This window comes from Mercurialis annua, linkage group LG1-X (assembly GCF_937616625.2).
Source record: "Mercurialis annua linkage group LG1-X, ddMerAnnu1.2, whole genome shotgun sequence".
NCBI lineage: Eukaryota > Viridiplantae > Streptophyta > Magnoliopsida > Malpighiales > Euphorbiaceae > Mercurialis > Mercurialis annua.
Window position 1 is genome coordinate 67150545 of NC_065570.1, and position 12140 is coordinate 67162684.

At 32.9% G+C, this 12140-nt stretch overlaps 1 long non-coding RNA gene and 1 pseudogene across 13 annotated transcripts in view; one reads left to right on the forward strand and one right to left on the reverse strand.

Annotated features, from left to right (window-relative positions):
- Window positions 1-2401: 2401 nt before the first annotated feature.
- Window positions 2402-12140, reverse strand: part of LOC126654310 (uncharacterized) — a 29870-nt gene continuing 20131 nt past the window's right edge. For 5 of the 13 annotated variants that reach the window (XR_008789990.1, XR_007632583.2, XR_007632608.2 and 2 more), the window contains 6 exons: window positions 6764-9384; window positions 6387-6650; window positions 5798-5932; window positions 4217-5060; window positions 3099-4122; window positions 2402-2766 (listed from right to left, as the gene is read on the reverse strand). This is a non-coding gene — a long non-coding RNA (uncharacterized LOC126654310). Of the gene's footprint in view, window positions 2767-3098; window positions 4123-4216; window positions 5061-5797; window positions 5933-6386; window positions 6651-6763; window positions 9385-9482; window positions 9939-12140 lie in introns of those variants that run through there. The other 8 variants (XR_007632595.2, XR_007632571.2, XR_007632565.2 and 5 more) reach the window with 8 other exon arrangements.
- On the forward strand, window positions 4213-4371 carry LOC126666429 (U2 spliceosomal RNA; annotated as a pseudogene).

Below are 12140 nucleotides of genomic sequence, written 5' to 3' on the forward strand. Positions count from 1 at the left end.
AAGTGTACAATTGATGATTTAATTAATTTAAGAATGAAAAATCTGATTCCCTCAGCTCATTTAGATATTGATATTCAAGATTTGTATATGTATTTAAAAGATCATCAAAAACAATTAAATAAAAGGACTATGCCATTTTTTGTTCTATTAAAAAAATATAAACAATCCCTTCATCTTTAAAAACGTTCATACAAATCTTCAAAAAAAAAACTAATTTAATTAAAATCATATTTTTCTCTAATTTTTTTAAAATGAAATTAATTTACAACCAAATTACGGATCCGCGGCTCACCGGAAAAGGAGGCGCCGCTCTGGATACGTAAATTGATGGGTCCGTAATTTTGATAGGTCCATGTGTAATTGTATTGAATTTTTTTATTTTATAAATTGTTGATAATTAGAATAAATTAATTAAAAAATTATCAATCTTTATTGAATTTTTTTAAAAAGAAAATATTTTTATATAATTAATAATAATAATGTTTAATTGAATATAAGTTAAAAATAAAGAATTATTCTAATTTTTGTTTCAAATGAAAAGAAGTCATTTTAATACTCCGAGTAGAGTTGAAACACAAATATCCAAATAAAAATACAACTAATTTTTTTTCAAAATCAAGGTATAGCGCATAAAAGTTTAGCACAAGTGGATTTTTAAGTAATTAAACCTATTCTAAATGATCGAAAAGGGGGAAAAAGCAAGAGAGGCTCGGATTTCAGTGTTCGAAGTCAGAAGAATGTTAATGGAACAACGCCACCAACACAACAATGGCTGAGAAAAGAGGTAGATCTGGACATAGAAGGCTCAGCCCTGAAAACCAGACAAGAGAGGAAACGATGCCGTATCAGGCGGCTGCAAATCTTTCAAGATTGCCCCGCCGCCGTGATACCAGCAGTTGCTTTTCATGGTGGAATTCAAGATATCATCATAGCCTTCATCGTACTAATTATTTTTGTTAGGGTTAAATCATAGGCTCCGCTAGCAATCAGAGACCTCTGAGAGCAAAACCTCATACTTAAACTAATGAGATGCCACAAATCTGCCAGCCTCTGAAACTATATATTCAGTGTAGTGTTGGGGTCTTATAATTTCATTTCCTAATTAGCCCCTTTCATGTTTTTTGGTTCTAAGTAATTATTTAAATATTTTTTGATGTTCTTTTAATTTTCAAACAGTGAATTTTTATTAGAGTTGCTAGCTGTTATAAGAGTACTTTGGAATTAACTTAAATTGATACTATAATTTTTTATTTTTACATAATAAAAAACAATTTTTATCCTTATAAAATGAAAGAAAGTTTAAAAAATGGAAGTTTAAAAAACATGTTTATCTTTATAATAATATATTATCATTTTTATCTTTATAATAATATATTTTTATCATTTTTATCTATTTTTAAACTTCCATAATCATCCGCATCCGTTTATTAGCAAGCTCAGTCAATAACCCATCTTTGACCTAACAGTGAAATTATATAAATATTCTTTTTATAAAAAAAATTACATGCACTTCACATAAAAAAAATTAAAAAAATACAAATTATTTTCCAAATTTTTTATATTTATAACATGAGTTCAAGTTAGAGAGTTAACGGTTAAAAATTTCAACCAAAATTGACTACTAATTTAAAAATAATACCTATATTGTATTAAAAGAAATCAACTTCTTCATGAAATTTATATTTAAAATCTTATTTTAATATAAATTCTTGAGAACTACTCCCTCTTTCAATAAATTTCAATTTTTAATACACCAATACAAAAATTATTCATCAATATATTATTTATATATTTAAAAAATTATTAAAGAATAAAAATGAAAAATTGAACAAAATAACAAATTTTAACCAACTTAACCATATTTTTTTAATTACAATCGCAATCCCTCTTATCTTTTAAATTCAAAGAAGAATTACAATAAAATTATTATTTGCATCATCAACATCCACTAAAATTATTTAACTTAACCCTCCATTTTTATCCCTCATTTGAGATGTGGAATGATTTAAAGAGAGAAATTCAATCATACATTTTTTTAAAAAGAAATAGATAAACTTGAAACTTGATACGTAAAAAAAGACAATGAAAGTCGGTGGTGGATTATATAACATTTTCCTAAAATATTACCTTCATCCATAAAATTCTAAAATATGAACTTTAGTATTTTCTACATTTTAAACTCATGTATATCACATTGTCTTTCACTATCTAGTAACATAAAAGAATTATTCGAATTTAAAAATAATAAAAATAATTCAAGCATTTTTTTTAACAAAGATTGTAATAATCATTAATTGAGTCAACAACTACAAGATTCTCGTATCTAACCACTCCAATTGAGTAGTAAAATCTATGAAAAATCATTACAGTTACCAAATTTAAATTTTATAGCATCTCAAAATATCAAAGTTGAAAGCTATTGATAGTCATTGGCAGACTTCTTCAACTATCAAAATTGTAACATTATAATTGGACAATAATCAAATAATAAAAACATATTAACCCAAACAAAAGCTTGGATGACTAATTTACTTGATCATAGAAATAGACTTGATAAATAAATAGGAAAGAACTTAAAAATGAGAAATGTAGCTAAAGAACAGAGATAGGAGACTCGGATTAACCTTTAAATCTATGAAGGGTTAAGTGCCAATTTGACCCCTTAACTATACAGCAAGAACAGGTAACCACCCTTCCCATCTTGCTATGAAGCCAGAGCCTCCTTCTTGACACAATGAAGCAAAATTTAACATCACCACCAAGAGCCTGTTATAAGGTTTTAAATATAACGTTAAATGGAAAACCAAAATTCAAGCTTTTCTCCAAAATCAACATGATCTAAGCTGCATCAACAACTAACCAGAAAACAGAAGCATCAACTGCAATTCCAACCACTTCTATCAGTTTATGATAAAACTACAGCCTCGGATTATTTCAATGTAACAAGTGCACATAGAATATTTATGAGATCCCAACATGAAAGAAAGCAGGGCATCATGAATGTTCATAATTGAAAAACCATTTTGCTCATCGCTTAATTTTTCAGAGCGACAAGTATTAACATATGAAGATATGAAATGGAATTAAGTCGAGCATACCATTTATTGATGAATCGGTTTATTGAAAGAGCAGGGCAATTTTAAAATCATCAGCTCCACAGCCAATCAGATAAGGGTCAGCAACCACCATTCCAGAAGACTCATCAACTTCTCCGAGAGCAAAGCCTCAGTCTTTTGCTTTGGAAAACTTATTTTGACAGAACTGAGGCTCAGGTTTACCCCTGTATATTAGGCTAGAAAGAAAACTGTGTTATCAGGCTGCAATTCTTTCAAAAAAGAATACCACGCCATGATAACAACCTATTTCCTTCATATCAAATATCCAAACAAACTTATAATCATAGCCCTACCAGAGAAAAAAAGAGTGAGATGGGTTTTGATTTTATGTATGATTTCTTCTACAGAAAGGCGGCTCAGATTTATCCTTGAATATTAGACAAGAGAGAAAACTATGGTATCAGGCTGCAATTCTTTGAAAAGAATACCACGCCACGACACCAATCTATTTCCTTCAAATCTGATATCCAAACACAAATTATCATCATAGCCGTAGCAGATCAGAGAAAGAGCGAGTGAGATAGGTTTTGACATTATCATGTATGTATATATGTAGTTGCTTTGATGATTGCTTTCTATAAAAGGGCTGTTGATTAACATACCCATCTCTTTCTAAGATAATGAAAATCATCAGCTTCGCTGCAAATCAAAGAGAAGAAGTCAACCGCCCTTGAAACCCTTCGCATCCCCCTCTGAGAGCAAAACCTCAATTCTTAAACTTGACGAGGAAACAGAAAGGACAACCATAAAATCACCGGCTCCACAATCATTCAGAGAGAGAGAGTAGATACACATCTTAGAACTCAAGGACTGCAGGTGAAAATTACCCGCACTTATTCTCTCTTTATCTGAGAGCAAAGCCTCATTTAATTTAGTTTCCGCTCATTTCTTGCTTTATCTTTCTTTTTAATGTGTTACTAAAGAAAGTGTTTGTGCATTTGAACAAAGGATCAGTGCACCCCCTCAGCTTGGTAGTGAAGATAAAAGATATCAATCTCAGCTGTACCTGGCAACAAAACCATAATTTAAGTCATTTAAAACAATCATCTTTGTTTAGCCTCAATTATATTTCAATAATATTTAAAGAAGTTGAATAATACCTTTCTCGGCCTTTTGGCTAAGATCAAGTGTAGTATCAGTTCTTATCAATTTAATATCTGATATCTGGATCATTTTAATATTTTTTTTTTTGGAGGGGAGCCAATTACAAGTGTCTCCATTGTTGCACTACAACTTTTGGTCTAGCACACCCAAGTCCCACCCAAAAAAAAGTCAACCAAATAGAAGTATTCTTCAATAGATAGATAGATAGATGGATCTGGAGATAGAAAGCTCAGAATACTGTCCAGAAAATCAGAAAAGAAGAAGAAACAACACCGTATCAAGCGGCTGCAGATCTTCAAGGCTGCTGGCCGGGAAATCAGAAGAGCAAAAATCACCCATCTCACTGTACCTGCCACCAAAAGATTGCCCCGCCGCCATGATGACTGTAGTTCCTTTTCAAGCTTGATTTTGAGACACTTGATGCATCATCATAGCCCCTATCATAATAAAAAAATTTACTTTTTCTTTAAGTTGAATCATAGGCTCCGCTAGCAATCAGAGAGTGGGAGTCAGCGATCCTTAAAACCCTTATCCTACCCTCTAAAAGCAAAGCCTCATACTTAAACTGATGAGATGCCAGAATCTCAATCTGTGTAACTATTTATTTGTGAACAAAGGATCAATTCACCCCTTCAACTTGGAACGAAAAATAAGAAAATGTCATTTTCAACAAAAACAGACACAAACACCCACAGCTTGTGTATATTTCAGCTCGTTTAAAATGCTCAGCTGTAATTTGCCCACCAGGCACTGAGCAAAAGGCAACTTGGATTTTTGTGCATAGAGATCATGAAGAATGGTTCCCTTATTAATCTACCATTTCCGCTGGATTGTGAGCACCTGTAACAAAGATGTATCAAAATGTATTTTGAAAATTTGAACTATGTCTATAATAAAAGAAGGGTATCACAGCTTGGTTACTTTTCACATTTGACAGGTAATAGATAAGCAAACTTATCCCTTCTATGAGTCTATGACTGATTTGTTATCTAGAAGAGCAAAATAGCTGACAAAATGAAAATGTAAGTAATCTTCATTATTATCACCTTAATCGTATAACCTGCTGACATTTATTTTTTATACATGTATACATATAAAATTAAAATCTCTCTTCTTGGTTTTATACTCTAATAGTTTATTGAAAAAGTGTACACACCCAGATGATAAGCAAAGGAAAGAGCTAAGCCGTGAATTAGTTTAGATTCATTGCAAGTCAAATTTTGGATTCAAGGCAAAGGCACAGAAATGAAGGTAATTACATATTTGCATTTTAACTCTCTAGTAAGAAATTAAAACCAAGGAAGAAAGTAAATATATATTTGCTTTTCTTGATTTTAATTTCTTATATCTAGAGATTTACTATATTATTCTCCTTCCTTTTTGGAAGTTAACCCTTTGGGCTGCTGCAGCTGCAAATCAAAAGCGTGCACACTTTTAAAGAGTCTTCATCATATAATACTAAGAATCTATAATTGCCTAATTTAATCAAACTCAAAACACATGGCACTATAAATTCCCAGTCTATACAATGAGAAACAAATACCAGCATCATAGCTGCTCAAAAGAAGATATCAAACCTTGCCACCCAGGTGCAGTCCCAAGACGATGGGTCATATTCTGTTGCTTGTCTAAGAGCCTTAGCAAATACTTTGAGGGTAGCTTCAATAATATGACGAGAAATTTTTCCAGCGAGTTGTGCTCATACTAAACTTCTGTAGAATATTAGAACCAGAAAAAAGTGAATCAAACATTACAATAAAAGATTTTGAAGGATATCGATACTAACTAATTGAAGTGAAATAAGCAAAACATCGATACTAACTGTCTGAACCATGATGTGTGATAAATGGTTAAAGTGAGCAAGCAAGAAAATGCATAAAACACTTGTATTTTAACTGCAAAAACAATTAGCTACTCATCATAACTGATACACCTACGGAGATCATAAAGAAATCGACACACGATCTCAAATGAAAAGCCAAGTTTGAAGATTTTCTCCAAAATAGAGAATCCAAAATTCACACGATCCAAATTGCAGAAACAATTAAGCAAAGGAGTAAACAGGACATCATGAGCGTCAGTAAATGAAACACCATTTTTGCTTATATCACTCTGTTTTCAGAGCAACAAGTATGAAGATATGAGATGGAAGTAAGTAAAGCATACCTAATAATAATGAACTCGGTTAATCGGCAACCACCCTACTGGAAAACCAATCCACTTCTCTTAGAGCAAAGCCTCATTCTTTTGCTTTGTGTAATTTTAGTTTGTTGACAGAATTGAGGCGGCTTGGATTTAGCCTTGTATATTAGACTAGAAAGAAAACTGTATAATCAGGCTGCAATTCTTTGGAAAAAGAATACCACGCCCTAATAACAATCTATTTCCTTCAAATCTGATATCCAAACACAACTTATCATCATCATAGCCCTACCAGAGAAAAAGAGAATGAGTGAGATGGGTTTTGACATTATTATGTATGGACATATACAATTTTGCTTTCAATGTTTTCTTTCTATAAAAAGGGCTGTTGACAAACCTACCCATCTCTTTCTAAGATAATGAAAACCATCAGCTTCGCTGCCAATCAGAGAGAAGAAGTCAACCGCCCTTAAAACCCTTCTCATCTCCCAATGAGAGCAAAGCCTCAATTCTTAATCTCTCTTTCTCCCGCTGCAACTCCGTGTTGCTGCTAGTCCAGCCACTGGCATTATCATCATCGTCGTTGTCATCATCATCACCATCACCATTACTATTATGGATTTGAACATAGATAGATAGATGAATTTGAACATAGAAGGCTCAGAAATATTGTCTTGAAAACCAGGCAAGAAGAAACAATACTGTATCAGGCGACTGCAAATCTTCAAGGCTGCTGGCCAGAAAATTAGAAGAGCAAAATTCAACCATCTCACTGTACCTGCCGCCAACAGATTGCCCATCCGCCATGATAACGGTAGTTCCTTTTCATGCTTGATTTTGAGACACTTGATGCATCATCATAGCCCCTATCATAGTAAACATTTTACTTTTTCTTTGGGTTGAATCATAGGCTCCACTAGCAATCAGAGAGTGGGAGTCAGCAATCCTTATGACCCTTATCCAATCTCTCTGAGAGCAAAGCCTCATACTTAACTAATGAGATGCCAGAATCTCCCGGCCTGTGGAACTTATGAACAAAGGATCAATTCACCCCCTCAATTTGGCACGCAATATCAAAAAAGTCATTTTCAACTAAAACAAACACAAACACCCACAACTTGTATATTTCAGCTCATTGAAGTCCCTCAGCTGTTATTGCCCACCACCCCCACCAGAGCGAAAGTCAGCTTAGATTTTTGTGCATAAACCAGCGAGTAATTCCGATGGACTCTACCCCTCCTTCTCACAGAGATCAAGAAGAGTGGTTCTCTTTGTTGCACTGGATTGTGAGCACCTGTGAGTTGTAACAAAGATGTATTAGAATGTATTTTGAACTATGTCCAGAATAAAAGAAGGGTATCATGACTTGGTCCATTTTCACATTTGGCAGGAGATACATTAGCCAATCTATCTCTTCTATCACTGATTTGTTATCGGAAGAGTAAAGCAGCAGATAAAATGGAAATGTAATGAATCTTCATTAATCATTACTATCACCTTAATTAATAACCAGCAAACATGTATATATATGCGCATTATCAAGAGAAGGTCGGCATGATCCCTGCCAGAAAAGTCATCCACTTCTCTGAGAGCAAAGCCTCATTGTTTTGTTGAGAGAATTGAGGAGGCTCAGATTTAGCATAATATATTAGAGTAGAAAGGAAACTGTGCTATCAGGCTGCAATTCTTTCAAAAGAAAAAAAAGGATAGCACGCCATGATAACAATCGATTTCCTTGAAACCTAATATCCAAACAAAACTTATCATCATAGCCCTAGCAGTAGCAGAGAGAAAGAGAGATGGGTTTTGACATTAATTAATTTCTCTCAATGTTTTCTCTCTATAGAAGGGCTGTTAATTAACCTACCCGTCTCTTTCTAAGATAATGAAAATCATCGGGTTCGCTGCCAATCAGAGAGGAGAAGTCAACCGCCCTTGAAACCCTTTCTCATATCCCTCTGAGAGCAAACCCTCAATTCTTAATATCTCTCTTTCTCCCGCTGCAGCAACCACCCACCGGCATATCATCATCATCATTATTATTGATTGATTGAGCAAAACAAATGCAGATAGGATGATGACATCCTGAATTTGAACTTTTTCCCCAACATAAACGAAGGGGCTTCACAATCATTCAGAGAGAGTATAAAAACTCCCCTCATTTCAGCACACTTCAGTCGATTCGCAACTTTCTTTGGAAATTGGAGGTGACTGACACAGAGAGGTTATTTGGTCATTGAAGCGGAAGCAGCTGGTGGTTCCCTCGGTGACGCGTGTACTCCATGCGTCACTGAGGTGTAAGAGATCAAATATAGAGGTGAATAGAAGTATTCCGCCATAGATAGATAGATAGATGAATTTGAACATAGAAGGCTCAGAAATATTGTCTTGAAAACCAGTCAAGAAGAAACAATACCGTATCAGGCGGCTGCAAAACTTCAAGGCTGCTGGCCAGAATATCAGAAGAGCAAAAATAAACAATCTCACTGTACCTGCCGCCAAAAGATTACCCCGCCGTCATGATACCGGTAGTTCCTTTTCATGCTTGATTTTGAGACAATAATGCATCATCATAGCCCCTATCATAATAAACATTTTACTTTTTCTTTGGGTTGAATCATAGGCTCCGCTAGCAATCAGAGAGTGGGAGTTAGCAATCCTTAAGACCTTTATCCTATCTCTCTGAGAGCAAAGCCTCATACTTAAACTAATGAAATGCCAGAATCTCCCGGTCTCTGGAACGCTTTATTTATCAACAAAGGATCAATTCACCCCCTCAACTTGGCACAAAATATTCAAAAAGTCATTTTCAACTAAAACAAACACAAACACCCACAGCTTGTATATTTCAGCTCATTTAAGTCCCTCGGCTGTTATTGCCCGCCACCCACCGAGCGAAAGACAGCTAGATTTTTGTGCACAAAACAGCGAGTTATTACCGTGGACTTTACCCCTCCTTCTCACAGAGGTCATGAAGAGTGGTTCTCTTTGTTGAAGCACCATTTCACTGGATTGTGAGCACCTGTAAGTTGTAACAAAGATGTATTAGAATGTATATTGAACTATGAATAAAAGAAGGGTATCATGACTCGCTGTTTTGTGCACAAAAATCTAACAAACCATTTCCATTTGGCAGGAGACACATTAGCCAATTTATCCCTTTTATCACTGATTTGTTATCTGGAAGAGTAAAGCAGCTGATAAAATGGAGATGTAATGAATCTTCATTATTATCACCTTAAAATATTAACCAGCATATATATAAGCATTATCAGAGGCGCCAAATCTCAAATGAAAGGCCAAGTTTAAGGAATTTCTCCAACATAGAGAATCCAAAATCCACATGAACTAAATTGCAGAAACAACTTAAGCAGAAAACGAAAAGACAGGCATCAAGTGGAAGTGCAACCAATTAGATCAGTTTAACCAAAAAAAACTATGGCCTAATGTTGTTTTATTCTAACAGCTGCAGATAGCATATCCATAAATGAAAAAAGCACATAGGGCATCAAGAATGTTAGTAAATGAAAAACCATTCATCAAAGCATTTGTGCCCCTTTTCATCAAAGCAACAATTATAAATGTAACATCCGGAGATTTAAAAATAAATAAATAAATAAAACAATACAATTATGACATCATGGGCAAGGTAGTAATTTTATTTTATTATCTTAAATAAAACCCTAAAGCTAATCTCAGCCTATTTAAAAGAGGCTGATCAATACTAATTGAAGTTATAACAAAACAAAAGCTTAGCCGTCATTTAAAGATTTAAAATTCACAATACATGGATTTTCAATGAAATTTCTGAATATACATTGAAGGTATTCTTCTCAACACTTATTTTTTTGTTATCTTTCTTTATTGGTAGTGTAATTCAATTATACTCAGCACTAAATTATATATATAAAAAAAAAAAATTGAAAACGTTTTTGTTTCTTTACTGTGTACTCTGCTGCGAACAATTTAAATTGTTCAAATTTGAAGTTTTACTTAAATACGGGAATAATTCTTTTGGAATTTGACGTGGATAGTTGAGATGGAAGTTTGATATTGATGATACCAAATGAAAGTATAATTTTCTCCACTTTACACATAAATCAGCCTATTATTTTTACGTTTTACGATGCTATAGTTTTCTTTTTATTTGGGTTCAATTTATAAGATTTAATTTTTATGGACATCCAACTCTTTTTACAGAAAAATATTTATCTCTTAAAGTTCAAAAGCTAACACTTTAATTCATACACATTCTAATATAGTAATTATGTATATTTTCTTTAAAACGTTTGACAAAATATATTATAGCTAATATATGTTTTATTAAAATAATAATCATAATAATAATGTATATTTTATTATATTATTTTTCTAGAATATAAAATTAATGAGTTATATGCGCACTATATATTTTTAGGAGACGTGGATAAAATAGAGTAGATTGTTGAATAGCACCATCGTGAAAGTAATTTATTGGGCGATTGAGGTAAGTATAGTTAATTATATTTATGTATATTAATTGGTTGCTAAACGTGAGTTATTTTACTATGTGACTGTCATTTATTGTGGTACATGATTATTATATGTTAGTGGTCTGAACGAGTATAGGAATGTCTGTTTGTTTTGTTTTCATGAAATACATTTGTGAAACTTGAGAAGTATGAAAATGCTGGATATGTGTTTGTCAGTAATTGGTTATGTTTAATGAGGCAGTTATAAATAAATTTTGATTTAAGAAAGTGACAGTTTGCTTATCTAGAACTGATTATATCCAATGGTTTAGAGATGCGACAATTAAATTGTCAAATGATGAGATAAAGGATGTGATCAAAGTTTTGCTAGGCACTTCGGTGCCGGGATATTCTTGGAAGCATAGAATATCCTGTGCGTTTTGCTAGACACTGGGGTGGTGTCGGGATACTAATGTATTTGGTATCTTGTGCGATATATATTATTAATGTGATTGTGATGGCCGGCAAACCATTGGGTATGATTCAGCTAGATTAAGCAGGGCCCTAATTAAAGAAATAAAATATATAATGATTTAATTTGTCTGATTGTATATTTGGGAGGATATATGAGAGTTGATGGGTTTATGGTTTGATTAAATGATATTCTGTTGTTTGTTCCGTTTGTTGTTGTCATATATATATATATATATATATATATATATATATATATATATATATATATATATATATATAAATATAATTAGCTATATTCTATTGAGTAGGCAGCTCACCCCTTGCCACCTATTTTTCAGGGTATAGACTGCAGTGACTCATCCATCTAGGTTCGTGCAATCAATCAGTTGGTTTGGTTAGGTGGGGTCAACAATGTCATCGTAGTTTAGATTTTACCGTAAATCTAAGTTTTAAATTTTATTCGAACAATTAAGTTTTGTTTTTGAAATTAACATTTGGCTTTCTGATTTTAAATTGACATTTGTAAATTTAATGAATTTGTATTATTTTGAGATCTTAAATAAATGATAAAATAAATATATTTTTGATATTTCATTTTAATTTATGATTTTATGATATATAGTTTTTCATATTTTTTTCGAGAAGGGGGTTACATTTAATGGTATCAAAGCGGGTATACGTTCTTAGGTTAACCGCTATATTTTAATGAGAGTTATTATAGGATTATATCTCATGGCTATTTTGTTGGCCCAATAGTTAGTATGGATGAGTCAGTAGAGTCGGTTAATTTAGCTTCTTTATAATAGTCTCTAATTATAAGATTATCATTATAATATGTTCGTTATTGTGTTTG